The 11,355-nt window shown below is 44.9% G+C and overlaps 1 pseudogene; it reads right to left on the reverse strand.

Moving 5' to 3' along the window:
- Positions 1-2,960: 2,960 nt before the first annotated feature.
- On the reverse strand, positions 2,961-3,088 carry LOC141101835 (U1 spliceosomal RNA; annotated as a pseudogene).
- Positions 3,089-11,355: the final 8,267 nt, after the last annotated feature.

Raw genomic sequence — 11,355 nt, forward strand, 5'->3', positions numbered from 1 at the left:
ACATTTTTAATATTTATGGAACTTAGTTGTTTGTGTGCCTCAGTATGAAGCCTTAAAATTTCCCTATGGTTTGGAATGATTTGTTCCTATGTGTGTTGCCTATGACATTTTGGATAGACTAAGGGAGGGTTATAACCCCTGTAATTTTTATTTATTTTTTTGCCGTCTATGTCCCATTGGGGAGATTCACCTTCACTTCCTGTCCCATAGCCAAAACAGGAAGTGAGATGAGATCCCTCCAAAATGAGGGAATCCCTGGTTGATACAGAACTAGTGTCCCCATTGGAATATGTCCCCTCTATTCCTGTTTCTGGTGACAACCCAAAATGTGGGATTTTCTTTTGCTTTCACTTTCAGTGATGAAAGTACAGGACAAATAGAGAGGGTGAATCTCCCTAAAAGGGGCACAGACAGCAATAAAGGGGTACTAATCCCTCTCCACTCTATCCAAAACAAAAAAAAAAAAGTTTTGCCTACACATCTGCACATTAAAGTGGATGTAAACCCAATGTCATCCTTTCTAAAGTACTGCCATAAGAGTTATCTATAAGGATATACAGGCCTCCTGCATGTATCTTTACCTGTCAAATGTCTCCCCTCTGTCTGTTATGAGACCCGAAAAACTGCAGATTCTGTGGGTAAATTAAACTGGGGAAAAGGTAGGGGGAAGGGGAACAAGAAGCATTAATGGAGTGGCCAAATTGGGGTGACCAGGAAGTTCGTAAATGAACTGATGCTGTAACCGTAATAACACAAAAAGAAAAAAGGCACCCGGTACTAGAGTCCGGGTAAGGGGTTACCTTAGCAGTGCTTATGATTATCAATCACGAATAAACTGGGTTTCCAGTAAATTGAATGATTCACTTTATTTGAATGGTTAAAAAACATTAAACATTGGGCAACACACTTAATTAAAATGTACATAAATAGAACGCAGTGGGACCAGAGGGGCCCTGTTACTGCGACTATAATTTAATAATAGGCCTGACAAGATTAACAAAAAAACACTTCACAAAACAGAAACAACAAACACACAACAAATGACAGCGCCCGGACGCTGGAAGGATCTTGCCAGTGGCTGACAGGTAAGAGGTAATCAAGTTGATGTGACTAATTTGGAATCAATTGATATTCCATTGATGTACACTATTGGCCGAAAGGTACCTGTTAGCAGCAAGAAAGATCCTTTGGGGATAGGTGGGAATGGTGGTGGGAGAGGGGGTTGGGTGGTGCTAACTACTGCCAGCTTGGCTTGGATGCTAGGCAATGAAATTACAAGACTATTGTAGTTAAAAGGCAGTAGAAGTCCACATAATGATGACCAGATCCTGAGAATATTGGTGGAAAGATCAAGGATGTTATTAGAATAGATGCAGTAAAGGAATAATTGACCTTTGGGCAGTTTTAGGTAAAAGTCACTGGTGTTAACATAGTAAGTGTAGAGAATGTTATAACCAAACTTATTCAGATGAAATAGTGATATTGGACTTTACCATTTGTAGCCTCAATTATCCTCTGAGGTCCGCTCTGGGCTGGTCATTCATAATGCTGCCCTCCTGATGAGACTGAGAATTGGTGAGGGGATGCGGCTCCGATGCAGGTAGCAGCAGCTGGGGGGACGGCGGGATCATTAAGTGTACACCGCGATCTCTACCTCCCAGTCAGGACGCTGCTGTTGTAATCACCAACAGGTAGAAGTCCTCCGGCTCCTGATATTCCTCCTGAGGGCTTAGATCCACTGCCAGTTAGGGGAGGAAATCGAGTTCGTGCGGATGCCGGATTGGCGTTAGTGAAAAGTAGGTTGGAGCAGTCAGCTGTCAGCAGCTATCTCTCACGTCGTCTCGTCCCATGAACTCGCACACACACAGTGCCCAGCGCCCGTGGCGTGTCAGCGTTGATGACGTCAACGCGTTTCGCTATTGCCGATAGCGTAGCTTCATCTTGGACGACTCCAGGGCTGGTGAGGACGCTCCTCTTATATCGTCGGCTGCGATCAGTCACCGCCCTGCAATGTTTAGGTTTTGATACATGTGGATCTCAATAGATTAATCACATTTATTTGTTTCTGTCAGAAAATGTTTCCGTTTGTTGTTTGTAAAAGGTAATTGGGGGATAATGGTTACAGTAAACTGTGGAGATAGAGGTTTTTTTTTATTTTGATAGTCCGTAATTACAGCTATGCTTTTCAGGTTAAGTTACAAATCCCTCGCCTGGTGTGGTAAATAGTAGGGGTTCTGTGGGTGGGTCTGTTGTCTGGAGCTCGGTGGGTGGAGTTGTGATGTCAGTAGACTCCCCGCCCACCTCTACACACCCTTTGTCAATATGCATTTCTCCTGTGTATTTCTTACACTGAACTTCTGCTATGATCTCTAACATCCAGTGAAAAGACAGGAAAGTAACCACATGACTTCAGCATGCCCAATCATGCTGAGGTGTGGAACAGCCAATCCTTGCAGATCTGCTGAAGAAAGGAGTGGGGGAGGGAATTAAAAAATAATGCATGTCTTGGGCTAGTGCACGAGATATGTAAATCACCTGTCACTCACAGCAAGGGGGAGGATTAGACAAAGTTTTTCTCAGTTTGTCAAGATTTATCTCACTGAACAATAAAAAAGGATTGATCAGAGCTGGGTTAACTCTTTGTGGCAAGACTGGGATCAAATGATAGGAAATCTTATACTCTACATTATGATATATATATATATATATATATAAATAAAAAAAATTGGGTTTACATCCACTTTAACCCCTTCGAGTCCATCCTCTCACTGCATGTGACCTTTTTATTAACTCTTTCACCACATGATATAAACATTATTTTGGGTACAGTGCTGTGTTTTTATTCATTTTCCATTTCTTTATATATGTATTTGTTTTCATTTTTTAATATTTTGTTAGCACTAGCACTTTAAACAGTGATTGGTAACACCATAAGATATTCCACTTAGATACTTTTTTTTTTTTTTTCTTTCGAGTTTCCTGCATTTGAGGAAATTGCAGGGGTCAGCACAGCCGGAGTGCAATGGCCGAGCCTCGCCCTGGGAGAACCACCTTCATGATCATGGTATCTCCCCTGCCAGGTAAGTATTATTATGTGGGAAAGATTAATTTTTTTATATTAATATAGCTGGCATAGAAAAGCACTTTATTACAGGATTAATATATAATTGGTTTATTTTGCACAATTTGCACATTTTTTGTTTTAGGAGTGTTTATTACATATAGAAGTTAGCGACAGCGACAGTTAGCGACAGCACTGAAAATTGAAGAATGGACTGGTAATGATGGGGTTATATAGGCTGGTACTCAAGCCGTTAAATCATTCCTTTAGCAATTTAAAGTAGTCCACATTTTCAAGTGCTATTAACTTGCTCTATACCTCTAGATCTCGGACAGCAGGCTTGCAGCTCTTTTACACACAAGCCGTCCTATTTGCCCCTTCTCTCCCCTGTCCATTAACAGAACACGTTGTAAGTTGTGAAATATTCACAGAATGGTTCAAAGAAAGTGTGAAATGTAAATAATAGGCAGCGATCCAGGAGGTTGGCATACACCTACTGAGATGTAACTATCTGTATATCAGCAGAATAAAAAGAAAACCTTATCAGGAATTCTTCTTAGCTGCTTGTCGAAACGCCTCACTTACAAGGCCTCTCTGCGCTGGATCACGTATTTGATACGTAATCCAGCACTCCTGGGTAGGGGGAGCCTGCATGCGTGCCCATCACCCCTGGCTGTGCACAAGCTGATCAGCAGGTGCTGGCCAATAATTGATCGCTGGCACCCGTTGATCGGCTCTGTCAGTCAGGGAAGGGAGCTCTGTGTTGTAAACAGCACAGAGCTCTGAATAGGAACAGCCAATCTTGTTTTTTTTCTTTATTCTCTGCAAAGCAAGGAAAAAACAGCAAGATCGCTCAGTGAAAGCAGCACATAACACACATTTTACACACATGTAACCCTTTGATCACCCTGCATGTTAACCCCTTCCCAGCCGGTGTCATTTGTACAGTGACAGTGTCTATTTTTAGCACTGATCACTGTATTAGTGTCACTGGTGATGTCAGTGTCAGTTAGCCAGCTAGTGTATCCCCACAAGCTATGGTGCCAATCACTGAAAATTGATCAATTTGATCTCATTTCTTGAGACCCTAACAAGCCAGTAAAGAACAAATACCCCTCAAATGACCCCTTTTTGGAAAGTCGACCTAACTTCCAAGGTAGTTAGTAACAGGCATAGTTAGTTTTTTGAAGTTGTCATTTTTTCCCACAATTCTTTTCAAAATGAAGATTTTTTTTCACACCAAATTGTCATTATAACAGGTTATTTCTCTCACATGGCATGTATATTCCACAAATCACACCCCAAAATATTTTTTGCTACTCCTGAGTATGGCAATACCACATGTGTGAGACTTTTACACAGCCTGGCCACATACAAAGGCCCAACATTGAAGTAGCACCTTCAGGCGTTCTAGGAGCATAAATTACACATCTAATCTCTCAACCACCTATTACATTTTTGAAGGCCCTGGAGCACCAGGACAATGGAAACGCCCACAAAGTGACCCCATTTTGGAAAGCACATATAATCTATGAGGCATAATGAGTCTTTTGAATGGTTCATTTTTTTTCAGAAGTTTTTGGAAAATGTGGAAAAAAAATTAAAACGCATTTTTTTTACACAAAGTTGTCTATTTAAAAGATATTTCCAACACATAGCATGTACATAGCAAAAATGACACCCCAAAATATATTCTGCTATTTCTCCTGAGTATGGCGATACCACATGTGGCCAGGTTTTTTACACAGCCTGGCCACATAGAGGCCCAACATCTAAGGAGCACCATCAGGTGTTCTAGGGACATAAATTACACATCTAATTTCCTTACAATCTATCACATTTTTGAAGGCCCTTCATATTTCTAACACATAGCATGTACATACCAAGAAATACACACTAAAAGACATTCTGCTGAGCAAAGGGTAAACAAAAGATTACCTGTGGTTTTAGTAGTGCAGTTGTCCACAGGAGGAGAGCCCTGATCCAGGCAGGGATGTGGTCAGTGACAGTGAATGAAATTGCCCAGGCAGCAGGCAGGAATGTTGTCCATGGTCAGTACAGACAGGGATACTGTCCATATACAGTCCAGGGTCAGTGCCAAAATATTGGTCCTGGTAGTAACCAGGAACATGGTCCAAGTGGCAGGTCAGGAAAGAATGGGGACAGTGGTAGAGGCTTCTCCCACCCAAATCTCTTTGAAGCCTCCAAGTCTCCAGACCCTTATCCGGGAATGTGAAAACTAAAAAAATAGTTTTCTTCATCCAGAAAAACAATTCTGGAGCCCCTCACATATGTGAGACCCCTGTTTTCCCACTAGCATTGCAGGGTAAAAGATCAGTCCAAGAGGCAGGCAAAAAATGTGGTCAAACAGTCCAGGGTCAGTTCCAGAGCAGGCAGAGGTAGGTACAGTTTAACATTAGGCAGAAGCGTGGTCATATAACAGGCCAGGGTCGGTTCCAGAGAAGGCAGAGGTATGTACAGTTCAGTGCAGTGGCATAAGGGGTGTGGAGGAAAATGACAGGAAATGAGAATGACATTTACCATACTTCCCTAATAATGTAGAGAAGTATGGTAATGGCGGAAACAGTCACCTATACAGAGGCCTGGTTGGGAAGGACATTGGGGACAATAATATGTGGTATCTCTTCTAACTCCTTTGGAGCACACCCGGCATTTCTTCTGATGTCTGTGGCCTGTTTCACGGGGGGATTTTGTCAGTAAAGTGACGCTCCTGGAGTCTGCTCACGCAGTCAGAGTGAATATTTTCAAAACAGGATGCCAAATCCTGAAGGAATTGCATCACTTGGGTCTGATGCGATTCCTGGGTCTCAAGTCTGCGAACTAAGCCCTGCAACGGATCATCTGCGGGTAGCGTCACATCAGCCGGGTCCATGGCTGATCAAACTGTCAGGTCACCTGAGACCAGGTGACAGATGCACTCTGTTGGAGTCGGAAGTGCACAGCTAAGGTAGTGGACCCTAGGACTGACTGTTGCGGATTGAACCCTGGAAGGTTCAGGAAGCAGGTCTACAGGATAACTAACATGGATCCCAGTGGGAGCTAGAGCATAGATTCCCCAGGACGAGGAGTCTAAGAGCCAGCGGGTGTTCACCAGAGCCTCTAGTGGTGAGGATGGACTGCGCTGCAGTCTGGCTCCAGGTCGCGGCCCCCAGAGTCTCACAGCTCACGCTCACCGAAGACTACAGGAGAAGAGGAAGGAGGCAGCAGGCTGGAACTACAGGGAAGTAATGGGTAAGCCAAAGGTCAGGGCGACTAGCAGACAAGGATAAACATAACACGCCAAGGTTCAGGGTAACAAGCAGACAGGGAGAGTTGAGAACAGGCCAAAGTCGGTAACAGGAATCAGACGTAGGAAACACAGCAAGTACACACAGAGGCTAACACACAATGGTTGACCAGCACTGCTGGCTTGCAGTGCACACGTTAATATAGGGTTCCCTGATAGGGCCTGGGGTGGGGCCATGCTTAGAGGAGAGGTTATAAAACCAGTCAGGTGAGAGGCAGCTGGTCTTTAGAGATGAACACATGGAGACAGGTAAGCTGACAGAGAAAATCTATTGCCTAACCATGACAGTCCTTCCCTTGTACACCAGGAAGGCGTGGATGTAACCCGTGGCTCGGTTTGTACCTTTTGCTGGGGATAAACTGTTTGATGCCCAGCCTGCCTGAGAATTTTATAAGGGACTCATCCACGGAGATATTCTGTTCGGGGGTATATAACTGGGGAAATTTTTCCGAGAAATAATTTAGGAGTGGCTGAATTTTAAATAATTTGTCAAAAGCTGGGTCATTTCGGGGAGGGCACTGGGTGTTGTCATTATAAGGTATCTTGATCTTGGCATAATTGATGAGAAGAGTGGCATGTGGTGGATGGGGTTGGTAGACCAATAGGAGTATAATTTGTTGTTTTTTTTGTGAGTCCCATATTAAAAGTTAGGCCTAAGAAAATTTTGAATTCCTCTACGGTAAGTTCTCTCCACTCAAAGGGACAGCGTAACTAGAACCGGGGTTGCTTACTATGTACTGCTGTGCATAGAGGTTACACTGGGCCACAATGGATGATAGTAAGTCTTCGGTGAAAATCAAATGAAAAAAATCAAGCATGGCAAAACCATCGGTGTTTACCTGGACACCTGGTTAGGCAGTGAAAGGGGGGAATCCAGAATTGCTCCAGAATTAGGGGGAAGCCACAGGGGGTTTTGAAGGGCATAGGGAAGGCTGGCATGGCCCCTATCCCATTGGGGCTGAGATGACACCCTGCTGGTGCCTGGCCTTTGTTGCAGTGGCACTGCGCTTGAGGTGAACAGCACTGCTCCCGAGGTGGACGGCACTGCTCCCGAGGTGGACGGCACTGCTCCTGAGGTGGATGGCACTGCTCCTGAGGTGGACAGCACTGCTCCCGAGGTGGACGGCACTGCTCCTGAGGTGGACGGCACTGCTCCTGAGGTGGACGGCACTGCTCCTGAGGTGGACGGCACTGCTCCTGAGGTGGACGGCACTACTCTCGAGGTGGACGGCACTACTCTCGAGGTGGACGGCACTGCGCTTGAGGTGGATGGCCCTGCTCTGCTGGTAGTAGGCTGCTGCTCCACACCAGAACGTCTTCTTTTCATGGGCACACATTCCTCTTCTGATTCTGTATCAGACCCACTGCTTGTAACAGGTTCATAGGCCGAATCAGACTGAGACTCAGAGAGCTCCCTGCTGCTCTCATCGGTCATGCTTAGACGCTGGTAGGCCTCCTTGCTAGTAAAATATTTTTTTGCCATACTGGTGGCTAGTGAGGCTGCACTGCAGAGTACTGATGTGCACTATTGGGCACTGTAGTGGCACTAATGAGTAATGCACTGATGGCATGGTAATGGCACAGATGGGCACTGATTGTACTGTAGTGGCACTGATTATACTGTAGTGACACTGATGGTAAAGATGAGCACTGTGGTGCCACTGGTGGACACAGGCAGCACTGGTGGGCACAGGTGGCACAGGTGGGCACAGGCGGCACTGGTGGGCACAGGCAGCACTGATGTGGCACTGCAGTGGCGCAGATGAGCACTGATGGGCACAGGTGGCACTGATGGGCACAGGTGGCACTGGAGTGGCACTGGTGTGCACTGTAGTGGCACTGGTATGGCTCTGGTTGCACTGGTGTGGCTCTGGTGGCACTGATTAGCACACAGGTGGCACTTGTGGGCACAGGCTGCACTGGTGGGCACTGGTGGACACAGACGGCACTGGTGGGCACAGGCGGTACTGATATGGCACTGCAGTGGTGCAGATGAGCACTGATGGGCACAGGTGTCACTCATAGGCATAGGTGTCACTGATGGGCACAGGTGGCACTGGTGTGACACTGGTGTGCACTGTAGTGGCACTGGTGTGGCTCTGGTTGCACTGGTGTGGCTCTGGTGGCACAGAGATGGCACAGGTAGTACATATGGCACAGATATGGCACAGATGTGGCACAGGTGCCACTGTTGTAGCCCTGTTGGGCATTGTTATGGCACTGTTGGGCACTGCTGGGCACTGTTGTCATTCGCCTTTTACCGTGATCTGTGTTGCGCTGGGTCACGTGAACCCGGCGAGCACGGATGGTCCCATGTGTGCACCCCAGGGGGAGCGCGGGAGCGGTTCTCTGGGAGGATGTCAATGTACGCCCTCCCAGAGTTAACAAAATGCCCTGTAGCTGTCATTCAGCTATGGGCCGGTTGCTAAGTGGTTAAACCTTGGAGGTTCCAATCCTCATTGATAGACCGTTGGCTTCCCCAGGAACAATACACCATCTCGGGCATCTACTGACCAGTGAGTTCTTGTTTTGCTAAATCGCTACATCACTCCTCAGTACAGCCCTGATGCAAACATATACCTGCTACAGACCTAGTTGACAATATTTTAGAAGGGTACAATAACCTTCATAGCCTAGTTGTAAATGAATACTGGAGAGAAACACAAATTAAAATATTGCACAGATCATACATGCCCCTTCTGTCTCCAAGGTCTGCTCCACAGTCAGACGCCTGCCCACTCTACCATGCTACCTGACCATCACTTTTCCACCGCTTTTGGATATGTCCATCTATAATGACATTTTGGGATCAGGTCATAACCTTTATCCATGGTGTTACAAACAGGCAGGTTCCCACAGACCCTCTTATTTTACTATTTGGAAGTGACAGTCAGGCACCCATCCCAAAGGGAGACTGCAGTTTGGCTCCCCTGGGCTTTACGCAATGGATTTTCAATTGCCTACTTGTGAGCGCAATTCTAAAAAATGTTTCGGCAGTTGCACATACCATTACAGAGGTTAAACAGGAGTTAAAGTGCTTGCTATTCAGAGAAAGACTGGACATGGTCACACAGCATAATCTGTAAACTGCTTATTTAAAAGATGTCAGTCCTTCAAGGAAATAGCGTGTACTGCCTTGGAGAAATTGACATTCCTCTCACCATTTAAGTTTTTGGAGTACTTCCCCCTTATCCATGGCATACCAGTTTAAAGGATAAGCTAACTGTCCAGTCCCTGGTTTCCTTTTTCTATTAAATGGGTTGCCCCCCTATGCTTTTAAGTTGGCAGCCCTCCTTTTATTACCATGAATCTTCTACCCTTTACAGTAACCGATAGTTATGATTTATTATGTTACAGAACTACCTTTCCTAATCTTCCCTGGGTAAAACATTCTCTGGGGGCTAGGCTTTCCCCTGCATCCCTCCTTCTTGGTGGAATGCAGTGGAAATGCCCTAACCCTCCTCACCTTCCAGTATGCTAATAAGGTGGACACTAGATCTTGTGCTATGCTTATCTGGTATGTCTTAAAATGTCCTCCATTCATGTTTCCCTGTAGGGTTTTCGCAGTCTCTATGAAGTGCCTCTCACCCAGGATTTCCTATTTATCATGATGTTTGATATGTTATGGTTAGTTGGTATACAAGCAAGACTTCCCTTGCCAATACTGGCATTCCATCTGTCACTATATCTTCTTCCTTTATTTCTTTATTTGTTGTTGGTCCCTTTGTAACTTCGATAAACCTCAATAAAATATATTTAAAAAATTGTTACTAAAAAAAAAAGTGTCAAATGCCTCATTTTGAAGTAATGCTGCATACACACAGAATTTCGGAATTTCCGTCAAGAAAAGTGTGATGTGAGCTTTTGGTCAGATATTCCGTGTGTATGCTCCATCCAACTTTTTCTGTCTGAAGTTCCGCCAGCAAAAGATTGAGGGCAGGTTCTCTATTTTTCAGAAGGAGAAAGTTCTCGTTCGTCTGTATGCAATTCCGACGCGCAAAAAAACACACATGCTCAGAAACAATTCGACGCATGCTCGGAAGCACTGAACTTCATTTTCTTGGCTCATCGTAGTGTTGTACGTCACCGCGTTCTTGACGGTCGAAAGTTCGGAGAACTTCTGTGTGACCGTGTGTATGCAAGGCAAGCTTGAGCGGAATTCCGTCGGAAAAACCATCCAAATGTGGATTTAAATGTCACTCATTGTAGGCTTCTAAGTTAGAAAGTTATGGTTAGTCTACAGGCTTAAATTAAAGTTGTTAGGTGCGACGGAAGATCTGCATTCCCTAATTTGAATAAAATATTAAAGCAATGTTTTCCACACAAGTTGAGGATAAAATCTGTTATGCCCTGTACACACGGTCGGACATTCCGACGGAATATGTGCGATCAGATTGTGCTGTCAGAAATTCCGACTGTGTGTGGGCTCCATCGGACTTTTTCTATCGGAATTTCCGTCACACAAAGTTTGAGAGCATGCTACAAAATCCGATCCTTTAAATTCCAATCATGTGTAGACAAATCCGACGGACAAAGTGCCACGCATGCTCAGAATAAATAAAGAGATGAAAGCTATTGGCCACTGCCCCGTTTATAGTCCCGACTTACGTGTTTTACGTCACCACGTTTAGAACGATCGGATTTTCCGACAACTTTTGTGTGACCGTGTGTGTGCAAGACAAGTTTGAGCCAACATCCGTCGGAAAAAAAAACATGGATTTTGTTGTCGGAATGTCCGATCAATGTCCGACCGTGTGTACAGGGCATTAGGGTGAAGACGTTTTTTGATTTTTTAATTGAAGCGTACTGCATAAAAATGTGTCCTAAGAACCAGAGAATTTCACAAGAATAGAGGTAAATGTGGAGTGCAGATAGAAGTTTATTAGGACCCAAGTCCAACCTGATGAATCATTGCCTAATATACATGACAGCTACATTTGAGTATACAGCAGAAACCGATTTGGAATTTGAACAGCGCTAGCAATTA

Source organism: Aquarana catesbeiana, linkage group LG06, assembly GCF_042186555.1.
Source record: "Aquarana catesbeiana isolate 2022-GZ linkage group LG06, ASM4218655v1, whole genome shotgun sequence".
NCBI classification, from domain to species: domain Eukaryota; kingdom Metazoa; phylum Chordata; class Amphibia; order Anura; family Ranidae; genus Aquarana; species Aquarana catesbeiana.